The 10,922-nt window shown below is 39.3% G+C and overlaps 1 pseudogene; it reads left to right on the forward strand.

Moving 5' to 3' along the window:
- Positions 1 to 641, forward strand: part of LOC139006129 (solute carrier family 25 member 16-like) — a 47,356-nt pseudogene extending 46,715 nt beyond the window's left edge.
- Positions 642 to 10,922: the final 10,281 nt, after the last annotated feature.

Consider the following 10,922-nt stretch of genomic DNA (forward strand, 5'->3'; position numbering starts at 1 on the left):
CCATCCAGTTTGTGGTGTTTGAGCATTATAAAACGTTAATAACTACAAAGCTGGGAACTTCTGGTCATGTGCACAAATTAATAGCGGGATCATGGCAGGTGTAATAGCAGTGACCATATTTACCCTCCTGACATGGTCAGAGCGCACCTAACGTTCTGGGCGAAAAGGGAACACACTTACACAGGAATTATTCAAGCATTTAAAACAAGTTATGCAAAGAAAGGTGGTTCCTTGGATTTTGCAGAGGCCTGATGCCTGCTACGCTAAGATAGGCTCCATAGGTAGGTGTTTCATTTTTCACTTTTGGTACCTTAAAGAGTGTTGGGCTTTCCCATGTGCCCATCCTTCTTGGCAGACCTTCACCAGACAATCCTAATGTCTTAGTTCTGAAAATTCACATAAGCTTACTTTGTGGGGGTGTTGCTGGAGTAATAACACAGACAATATCCTACCCATTTGATGTAGCTCCTAGGCTAATGAAATTAGGAACTGTTCTTCCAGAATTTGAAAAGTGCCTTACCGTGAGGGAGACTATGAAGTATGTCTATGGACACCATGGAATTGGAAAAGTATAATATAGTGGTTTATCTCTGAACTACATTTACTGCATTCCCTCTCAAGCAGTGGCTTACAACATATAAACTTATGAAGCACATTTTTTCACCTCAACTGAAAAAAAAAATTGTGATTTCCTTTCCTTAATAAACTCTCAGAGGGAGAAGTAAAATGTTACTTTAATTTTGGGGAGAACATTACTTAAATAAGAATATTTACCCTGTTATAGAAACCACTCGTATTTTAGCACTTGATTTTTTTTTTATTCATCACAAAGCAAAAGTGCTCACTATCCTTTTTGATGCCAAATGTTACACAGCAGAACATTGAAAAAAATTCCTAGACTGATGCTGGCTAATCAGCTATGTTATTTGAAACCATTTAAAAGTGTTATTTGGAAGCAGAACTAACTTAAAATGGGATTCAAGAGGTTGCCATTAGCTTGATCATGCTGTTCCAAGCTTTTAATTGTAATCATGATTTTCAAAGACTCTAACATTGGTTATTTTTATTATAACAAACAAGATTTGTAGCTTAGAAACCATCATTGAAATATTATCCTTGTTACTTCTCATCTTAAAATTCTGCTCACTGGCTAAAAAGACAAACACTTTTTCTCTTTATTAAAAAAAATGTGTTTAAAAAGTAGTCATGTAGAGACTCAATAGTCAATGAAGAATTTTCATGTATTCCTCAAATGTTATCACCAAGTAATATGACTAATTTAAGTATTTTAAAAAGTCAATATATTTCCAAAAGGCAGTAATAGTAAATACTGACTATCTGCTCTCAAAACAGATTAGCATTATAGATTTGTTGTGTTAGATAATTTGGTGCATACTAGAAAATTTATTTAAGTAAACTGAAATGTCCATTAATGTAGATGTGGATGTCTAAGACTGCTCCTAAAGTATTGTCATGATGCTAATCCTTCCATGTAAAATAATTCCAGTACAATATAAACTTAAGTGGAAATGTAAAAGTGATTTGAATTGCTATCCTTTATATTAAAATGGCTTAAAATGTAAGAATTGCAGTTATTGTTTTTAGAGTACTTTTTATGTTTTAGTATAAGCATAACAGAAATGGGAGGGGAATAGTTATAGTTTTGTTCTCAAAAGTAGTGATTTTTAAAATTGATGTGATTTTGAAGACATTAGAAAACTAAGTTGAAAATGTTATTTCTACTTTAATTTTTATTTTTGTTTGAAAGGTTTCTTGTCCCACCTTGGTAATTAGGTGAAATGGTTTCATTTTTCAAAGCCTTTATTTTAAAACAAATATGTATCTTTGTATGATTTGTAAGTGTATGTGCAGGTAGAAATACATGTGTTTCTCAAACTATTTTGTATAGTTTCATTTCTGGATTACACAATAGCTAAATATTATTGTCAAATCTCAAGATAATTTAAATGTATAAAATAAATATCTCAGTTATATTTTATCAATAAAAGGACTGCAAATATTTTTTAAAGAAGTAATTTGAGGCCATTTTCGTAGTTCCTTGATGTAACTTGCTACAAGAAATAACTTTATGAAGGCCACTTTACTTTTTACCTTAGAGTTACATTGCCAATATCAATTCTGACATTCAATGAACCCAGTAGGAAAGTGTGCTCAAAAATAGTTTTCAAAGCTAAATATCATTATGACTGTATTTCATTTAAAGCAATATTATGGTATCTTTGTCCAAATGATATATCTTGTCAACTAGTTAACAGTTGACATTTTACTACCTTATGAGCAAAAACATCAGAAGTTTATCAGATATGGAACAAATTAGGTAGAAATACATAAAAATTAATTTACAATGTTACCCAACATAGAGAATATTTTGTGTAACTCTTCATAAAGGAATTATTCTGAAATTTGATGTTACCTAAAATGATAGTAAGAAATTCTCCTGAATTTTAAAAATAAAGTTGTTCTTGTAACTCAAAATTTTTGCATGGATCTAAATGTGTCAGTGTTCTCTCCATCTCTTTTGTGATAACTGTGGAGAGACTGGTTCAGCACTGATGGAGTCTTTTGATGGCCTAGGGCTAACAGAAATTAGTTTTCACACTTATAAAGATAAAGTGAAACTTGCAAGCTGAGTTATACTGGAATATTGAGGTCAAAAGGATAACAATTCAAAATGAAGTATTTAAATTGAGAGAAATGATTGTTTCTTTTACTCTGCAGAAAGAAGCTTTTCAGTTTTATACTAGTGGCCCAGTGCATGAATTCATGCACATTGAAAGGAAATTAATTAAAAGAAATATTTTAATATCACTATTCACCCTTTCTCTATAATAGAAGTGTCAACCAAATTCAAGATCAACAATGTCAGATCAAAACACATGTGTGCAACTGGTGCCAGCAAGAGCTATATATGTATTATGATTGTGCGAATCAACTTAGCCTTTTACAGATATAGAATAAACTTGCTTAATTAGACCTGCTTTCTGACTTAGCTAAACTTTTTCCAGCCCAGTGAAGCACCCAACTTCTCTTTCAGGTAATTGTCAGCAACACAGAAGTAAATATCAACACAAAGCAGATTATGATTGTAGATTACAAGGGGAGAACAGAGGGTAAAATATTTAACTGCAGCAGTGTTTGACTATATTCTATGCAGTGAGAAAACCTGAAGTCATTTTCAAAGTCCACCATTTCTTCTTGTCAGTAGGGTCAAGTTTCTAAACTTTCTAAATCTTCATTTTCTGGCTAATAAAAAGAAAATAGGATTCCACTGAGTCTCCTCTCTACCTACTCCAGGATTTCTGTGAGGATCAAATGAGATGAGGCATGGGAAAATGCTACACAGACATTTGATTAAAGTGTAAAATGTTTGCACCTGGCTATAAAGCAAGTCGTGTTCCTTGGCTGAAGAAACTCCAAGGAGAGTAGTCGCTTGGGAGAGGAAGCCAGGCATTGCTATGGGTCGTCATTACCCAGTGCCCACAGCCACCATTTGTGGGCTGGGCTGGGCTGTGGTTTACCTTTTGCTCCATGGGTTCTCAGCAGTGTCAGCTGCAATTTGGTGGGCTGTCACTCTGGGGAGGTGGCGGGGCCTGTGTCCCACTTGAAGGAAGCTGAGTGTTGCTTTGTGGGCATCAGTTCCGTGGTGCCGTTTGTAAATGGCCAGTGCGCGTTATGGCAGCTCCTGCGTAGAGCATCTGCCACTGGTGGTCAGTGCACGTCATAGCAACCGATTGGATGGATACTTAGCATATTAGCATTTTATATCTATAATAATAAAAGCATAATATGCTAATTAGAATGGATGTCCTTCCGGATGACCTTCTGGATGAAGCTGGGGCTGCGAGGGAAGTCCCAGTCCCGGGTGCCAGAGGGAAGCTGGTGCCGGCAGCTGGGGGAAGGAAGGGCTACTCTTGCACAAATTTTGTGCATCAGGCCTCTAGTATATAGATAATCCCACTTGTCTATTTTTGCTTTCATTTTCTGTGTTTTGGTGTCATAGCCAAGGAATAATTGATAAGAACAATATCAATATTTTATTCTATGTTTTTTTTCTAGTATTTTTGTAGTTTGAGTTTTTAATCCATCTTGAATTGATTTTTATATAAAGTGTAAGACAGGGGTACAATTTCATATTTTTGCACCTGGAAATCCAGTTTTTCTGACATCATTTGTTGAATAGACTTTCCTTTCTCCATTGTGTATTCTTGATATCATTGTCAAAGATCAGTTAACCATCCAAGCTTGGGCATATTTTTGTATTCTGTTTCACTGGTCTATATGTCTATCTTTATGCCAGTGTCAAAGTGTTGTAATTACCATAGCTATGTAACGTCTTGAATTATGAAAGTATGATGCGTTCAGCTTTGTTGTGCTTTCTCAAGATCAATTTGGCCATTCTGGGTCTTTTGTGGCATAATATAAATTTTAAGATTTTTCTTTCTTGCTTTACAAAATGTCATTGGGATTTTAATAGGGATAACCTTGACTCTAAAGATAGTTTTGGGTGGTATGAACATTTCAAAAATATTAAGTTTTTTTGATATATGAACATGGGGTGTCTTTTCAATTGTCTTCTTTTATTTCTTTCATCAATATATGGTAGTTTTCAGTATACATACTTTTCATCTATTTGGTTAACCTTATTTTTACATATTTTATGTTTGACACCATTGTAAATAGCATTGTTTTCTAATTTTTTGAGGGGGTAGTTCATTGTTAGTGTATGCAAATGCAGCTAATTTTAATTTGTTAAGTGAACTGCACTGAATATCAGTTCTAACAATTTTTCCCCAAGTCTTTGAGAATTAGTACATATAATATCATGTCATCTATGATAGAGAGTTTTACATCTCACTTTCTGATTTAGATGCCTTTGTTTTTTTGTCTCCTCATTGCTCTCTTTAGAATTTTTAGTACTATGTTGAATAGAAATGGCAACTTCTGTTAATTGAGAATTGAATGAAACACAATTTCACAAGGAGCTCCAACATAGCATAAGAGCCAGATAAATTAATTAAACTTAGATGTAATCACTATAATAGGTGTGCACTAAGGTGGGAACTATAACAACAAAGATACATAAAAATGACTTAATGAGCTATGTTTATAGCCTAAAGAGAAGGACCGTAAGCTGAAAAGAATAAGAAGAGCTCCTGGTTATGTGGCAAAATAAAAATATATATATGAGTTATGAAATTTCATTATGCCTTTGGGGAGGTATTAATAACCTGGTAACCCAAGAAAGCAAATGTATGTGTAAAGATAAGTAAAAGGCAGTAAAAGGCAGCAAAATAAGAAGCTGAAAACATAGGCAGAGGCTACATCATGATTATGATATCCCACATTTCTTCAAAAAAGATTTAATTACTTTAGACAATAAATGCACAATAAACTCTGGTTGCTCAGCTATTACTTCCTTTTAAATACTCACAAGAATATCCTGACCTTCATGGATGATATCCTGACTCTAGTCTTCTAGGTTCACCTTGAAAATGAACTCCTATCAAATACATGGACACAAATTATGTAATTCAGTCAAGATTTTTTTTGTATATGCATTAAATAAAGTAGATTAAAATATAAAAGAAATACAATACATTGAATTGATGAATTTGGGGAAGACAAAATTTTAATTAAAACATTCTTTTAAGTACAAATATTTTATAGTTTTCATAGGGTTTCTGAAAACTAATGTAAATCATTAGGGGAGAGTGTTTATTAATAATATGAATTGTAAGTGTCCTATTCTCTTTTGCTCCATCACTATGATCCTTTTTTAGAATGTCAATCAAAAGGTAGGATTAGGCTCAGGACCAGAGGTGATGCTTACGTGGACATTATGAACAACTGGGGACCTGACACCATCTGGCTGCTCAGTAAAAATAAAAGGAAGAGGAGCTGCACTAAGCATGGGTCAAATGTGTGTGATGTTTTGCAGAGGTGACTATAGAAAGAAATTGGATGTTAAAGATATCAGAAAGAAATTAGAAAATACAGTAGAAGGTAGGACAAATTAATAGGATTCAGTTTAGCCTTTGAAAATCATCAGTATACCCTTGTTTGATGCTAGTCATTACATAGGACAGCCATTTTAAAGATCACTTCTTACACGATATATTTAGAGGCCTCAGGGGAATACAGACTTACTAAGTTATGGGCTCCTTAAACAGGGATTCTGCTTCATTTATCACTTTAATTATTTAGTTTCACAATGTCTAGCATTACTACTTTCATATGATAACAATACCTATTAACTAATTTCCTTAGCAGTAAAGCAATGCATCAGTAAGCCAAGAAATATAAGAACTAGAGAATTTTTCATCAAATACAAACAATGATTTCTTCAAGGTCTAAACAACTTCTAATAGAAGAAAAGAGAAAAAAATATACTCTAAATTATGGTAGTAATTATTCTCACAGTGGAACTTTGATCACATAGAATGAGCTATTTACAGTGATATAGTGGCAGTGGTTCTCAACCTTCTGGACCTTTAAATACAGTTCCTCATGTTGTGACTCAACCATAAAATTATTTTCGTTGCTACTTCATAACTGTAATGTTGCTGCTGTTATGAATCGTAATGTAAATATCTGATATGCAGGATGGTCTTAGGCGACCCCTGTGAAAGGGTCGTTCGACAGCCAAAGGGGACACGACCTACAGGTTGAGAACTGCTGTATCTAGAGGAAGTATTTTTACATTTAAGCATATTTCTACTCACCTGCCAAATATGCATCACAAGCATTCATTTTAATTTAAGGGTTTTGGCCTTGAACTAAAATGAATGGCTATTTAGGGATTCCTTATAATAGAGCATACATACGAGAAGATTTGCCTGGGCACATATTGGAGCTCTGAAAAAATACAAACTATTTTTATTTTCCAGGGTTATAGCTGACAACATCTCATGGTTGACAGGTCAAGCCTAATAAAACTATATATCTGACAATCGAGATGGCAGGAAAAGGATACAGATCAATCTTCACCTAGAAAAGTTGATGGAATATGTCATAAAATAAGAGGACACAATAATATTATGACCTTGTATTTAATAAATAAATGACCCTTAAATTTTAGTAACTTAAATCAGTTCCACAATATTAAATACATTTGTCTGTATGTTGGATGGAATAATGTGAAAATATTTAAATATATCAGAATAAAAAGCCTATAAAATATAAACATTCTGTTTTAAGGACAAGAAAATAGCAAAATATTATTTATTTTACATATATTATATTTAATACACACAAATAAAAAGGAATCTCAGGGAATTCTTACATATCTTTAAAACTTATTAAACAATCAACAAATTTTGTGATACCTCATAAAATTACAATTGAAATAATTTCCTATTTGAATTAAAAGTTTAGATGGGGTTTTTGTTATTATTTTGTTTTCTAGGAGCCAACATTTCAATAGCTTCTATTAAAGAGTGTAGCTCAACTATTTATGCCCTGAGAACTATACAAAATTTTCTTATCAACATTAAATCTTTAATTGCACTTGCCTGTGTCAGGTGTAATTGAATTATTTATGTTGATAATTAAGCAATTATATATTGTGTAAACTGATGGTCATAGGCACGAATTCACCACCAACAAGAATCCCTGGCTTGGGGTGCAGTGAAGAAGTAAATTTTATTCAGTGTAAAACAACTTAGTTTTGGTACAGCACAGCTCTAGAACAGCTCTGAGGCCAGGTGTTCTTAGGGCCAGGTGGTCCTGGGATCAGGTAGTCCTGTGGCTAGCTGGTCCTGGGGCCAGGCTCCTCTCTAACCAGACATCACTGCTCTGCTCCCTGATGCTTTGTGCTTTGAGCTATGCTGGTTCCACTCTGCCATGGTTGGCTTCACTCTGTTCTGGGAGGACATCTTCTGGTCCCTCAGCTCAGCCAAGAACACACATTTTCATTCTTCAGTAGAAAGGAAAAGTTAGTTATCCCAGCCAAAGGGGAGTATCTTCAGCCCTGGTCCCTGATTGGTCTGTCCTCATGCAAATGAGGGCTCCAAGTCTTCATAGTTTGATTGGCCCAAAAGGCACAGTCCTGATTGGTCAGAATAGAGCTGCTCTGATTGGTCAGAGCTGTCAAGCTCTAATTGGTTGGGGAAAGCCTCAATCATATTGGTTGAAAAAGAATTCAGAAAATATTTCTAAGGGCTGGTTCAGGTGGCAAAAACACAGTGCAGGCAGGTAGGTCAATGCAAAGGCAGGCAGTTCAGCACAGCCTTCTTCGTGATGTACAGTTTGTGTGAGAAGCCTCTGTGCAGAATAATGCCAGTTAGCCACCAGGACCTTCACTGAGTAGGTATCTGCCCCCCCCCCCCCGAACCCCCACCCATGGTTCCCCTCCCTAGCTCTGGGATCACTTGCCATCTGTAATATTCATGAATTTAGTTAGGCTTTGCAATAGTGTCTTTAACTTTAAAAATGGATAAATCTTCTGTAAAAATACCTGAGAGGCAGTCAGACATCCCTCTCGCAATCTGGGACCACTGGCTCCTAACTTCTTACCTGCCTGCCTGCCTGATCACCCCTAACCACTCCCTTGCCTGCCTCATCACTCCTTACCACTTGCCTGCCTGCCTGATTGCCCCTAACCACTTGCTTGCCTGCGTGATCATCCCTAACCGCTCGCTGGGAGGTAAGGCCTGCTGGTGCAAGGGGCCATAGTCTTTCTGGTCATCCCACCATTTTGTTCGCTGGGCTTTTATTATATAGGATTATTATTATTACTAGAGGCCCCGTGCACAAAAATTTGTGCACTCGAGGGGGGAGGGGGGTCCCTCAGCCCGGCCTGTGCCCTCTAGCAGTCTGGGACCTCTTGGGAGATAACGACCTGCTGGCTTAGGCCTGCTCCTGGGTGGCAGAGGGCAGGCCCAATCCCTAGGTGCAGCCCCTGGTCGGGCTCAGAGCAGGGCCGATTGGGGAGTCGGGAAGTTGCGCTGCCACCCCTAGTCATGCTCAGGGTAGAGCCAATTGGGGGGTTGGGGCACCACCCTCTGTCACACTCAAGGCAGGGTCGATAGGGAGGTTGCAGCGCCACCCCCTGTCACTCACAGAGCATGGCCCCTCAGGGAGGTTGGGGCTCCGTACCCTGTCATGCACAGAGCAGGGTAGATCAGGGGGTTGGGGAGCTCCCCCCTGTCAGGCACAGAGCAGGGCCCATCAGGGGGTTGAGGAGCTCCCCCCTGTCACTCACAGAGTAGGGCCGATAGGGGAGTTGGGGCACCACCCCCTGTCACACACAGAGCAGGGCGTATCAGGGGGTTGGGGCACCGCCCTCTATCACCCACAGAGCAGGGACGATCAGAGGGTTGGGGCGCTGCCACTGTCACACTCAGGGCAGGGCCGATGGGGAGGTTATGGCTCTACCCCGTTACACACAGAGCAGGGCCCGTGTGTGGGGGGGGGGGGGTTGGGGCGCCACACCCTGTCACATACAGAGCATAGCCGATCAGGGGACTGGGGTGCCGCCACTGTCACACTCAGGGCAGGGCCAATAGGGACCAGGGCCCTTGGGGAGTGTTGGGGCGTCACACCCTGTCACACACAGAGCTCCCCCCTATCAGGCACAGAGCAGGGCTGATCATGGTGTTGGGGTACCTTCCCCTGTCACAAACAGAGCAGGGTGGATAGGGAGGTTGTGGCCCCACCCGCTGTCACACACAGAGCCGCAGGGCGATCAGGGGGTTTGGGTGCTGCCCCCTGTCACGCTGATTCTGGTGCTGGAAGGCCTCGCTGCTCCGCTGATCCCAGTGCTGGGAGGCATATTACCCTTTTACTATATAAGATAGAGGCCTGGTGCACGGGTGGGGGCTGGCTGGTTTGCCCTGAAGGGTGTCCTGGATCAGGGTGGGGGTCACCACTGCGGTGCCTGGCCAGCCTGGATGAGGGGCTGAGGGCTGTTTGTATCTGGTCACACCCCCTTCAGGGTGGAGGTCCCCACTGGGGTGCCTGGCCAGTCTGGGTGAGGGGCTGAGGGCCGTTTTCAGGCTGGCGGGTGACTGAAGCTCCCAACCTGTTGAAGAGAATAAGAAGCTCCCAACCAGTCCTTTTTTTCTTTTTTTTTTTATTCTGGGCCAGCTTTAGCTCTGAGGCTTGGCTCCAGCTCTGAGGCCGTGGCTGCTGAAAGCAGGTATCTGGTTTGTTTGGGTTCTATAATCGAAACACGGTTTCAACTCCAGCTCTGAGATCCTGTCTGGCTGAAAGCAGGGATCTGCGTTTGTTCTATAATTGAAACAATGTTGCGGTCCTGCTGGCTGAAGCCTGGCTGGCTGAAAGCAGGTTTCTGGGGTTTTGTTTAGCTTCTATATTTGTAACAATGTTTCTTAAACTGCAAGCTCAGAGCCCAGCAGCGGCAGGCAGGGAACGTTGGCTTCCTCCATCACTGAAGCAAGCAAGCCTCTTGTTTGCTTCAAGCTGCTTGGCTGCCAGCCGCCATCTTGGTTGGCAGTTAATTTGCATATCGCCCTGATTAGCCAATGGGAAGGGTAGCAGAGGTACGGCTAATTACCATGTTTCTCTATTATTAGATAGGATTATTATTATTATTATTATTTTCACTAGAGGATATGTTTCTCATTGATTAAATAGAGAGAAAAAGGGAGAGGGAGAGAGAGATAAACATCTAATAGGCCTTGACTGGTTTGGCTCAGTGGATAGAGCATCGGCCTGCGGACTCAAGGGTCCCAGGTTCGATTCCAGACAAAGGCATGTACCTTGGTTGTGGGCACATCCCCAGTAGGGGGTGTGCAGGAGGCAGCTGATCGATGTTTATCTCTCATCGATGTTTCTAACTCTCTATCCCTCTCCCTTCCTCTCTGTAAAAAATCAATAAAATATAAAAAAAATCTAATAGTAAAAACACTTATAAAACTATACTGTGATACAAGTTATGT

Source organism: Myotis yumanensis, unplaced genomic scaffold (assembly GCF_028538775.1).
Source record: "Myotis yumanensis isolate MYYU_CA2020_CCGP unplaced genomic scaffold, mMyoYum1.0.hap1 SCAF_3, whole genome shotgun sequence".
Lineage (NCBI taxonomy): Eukaryota > Metazoa > Chordata > Mammalia > Chiroptera > Vespertilionidae > Myotis > Myotis yumanensis.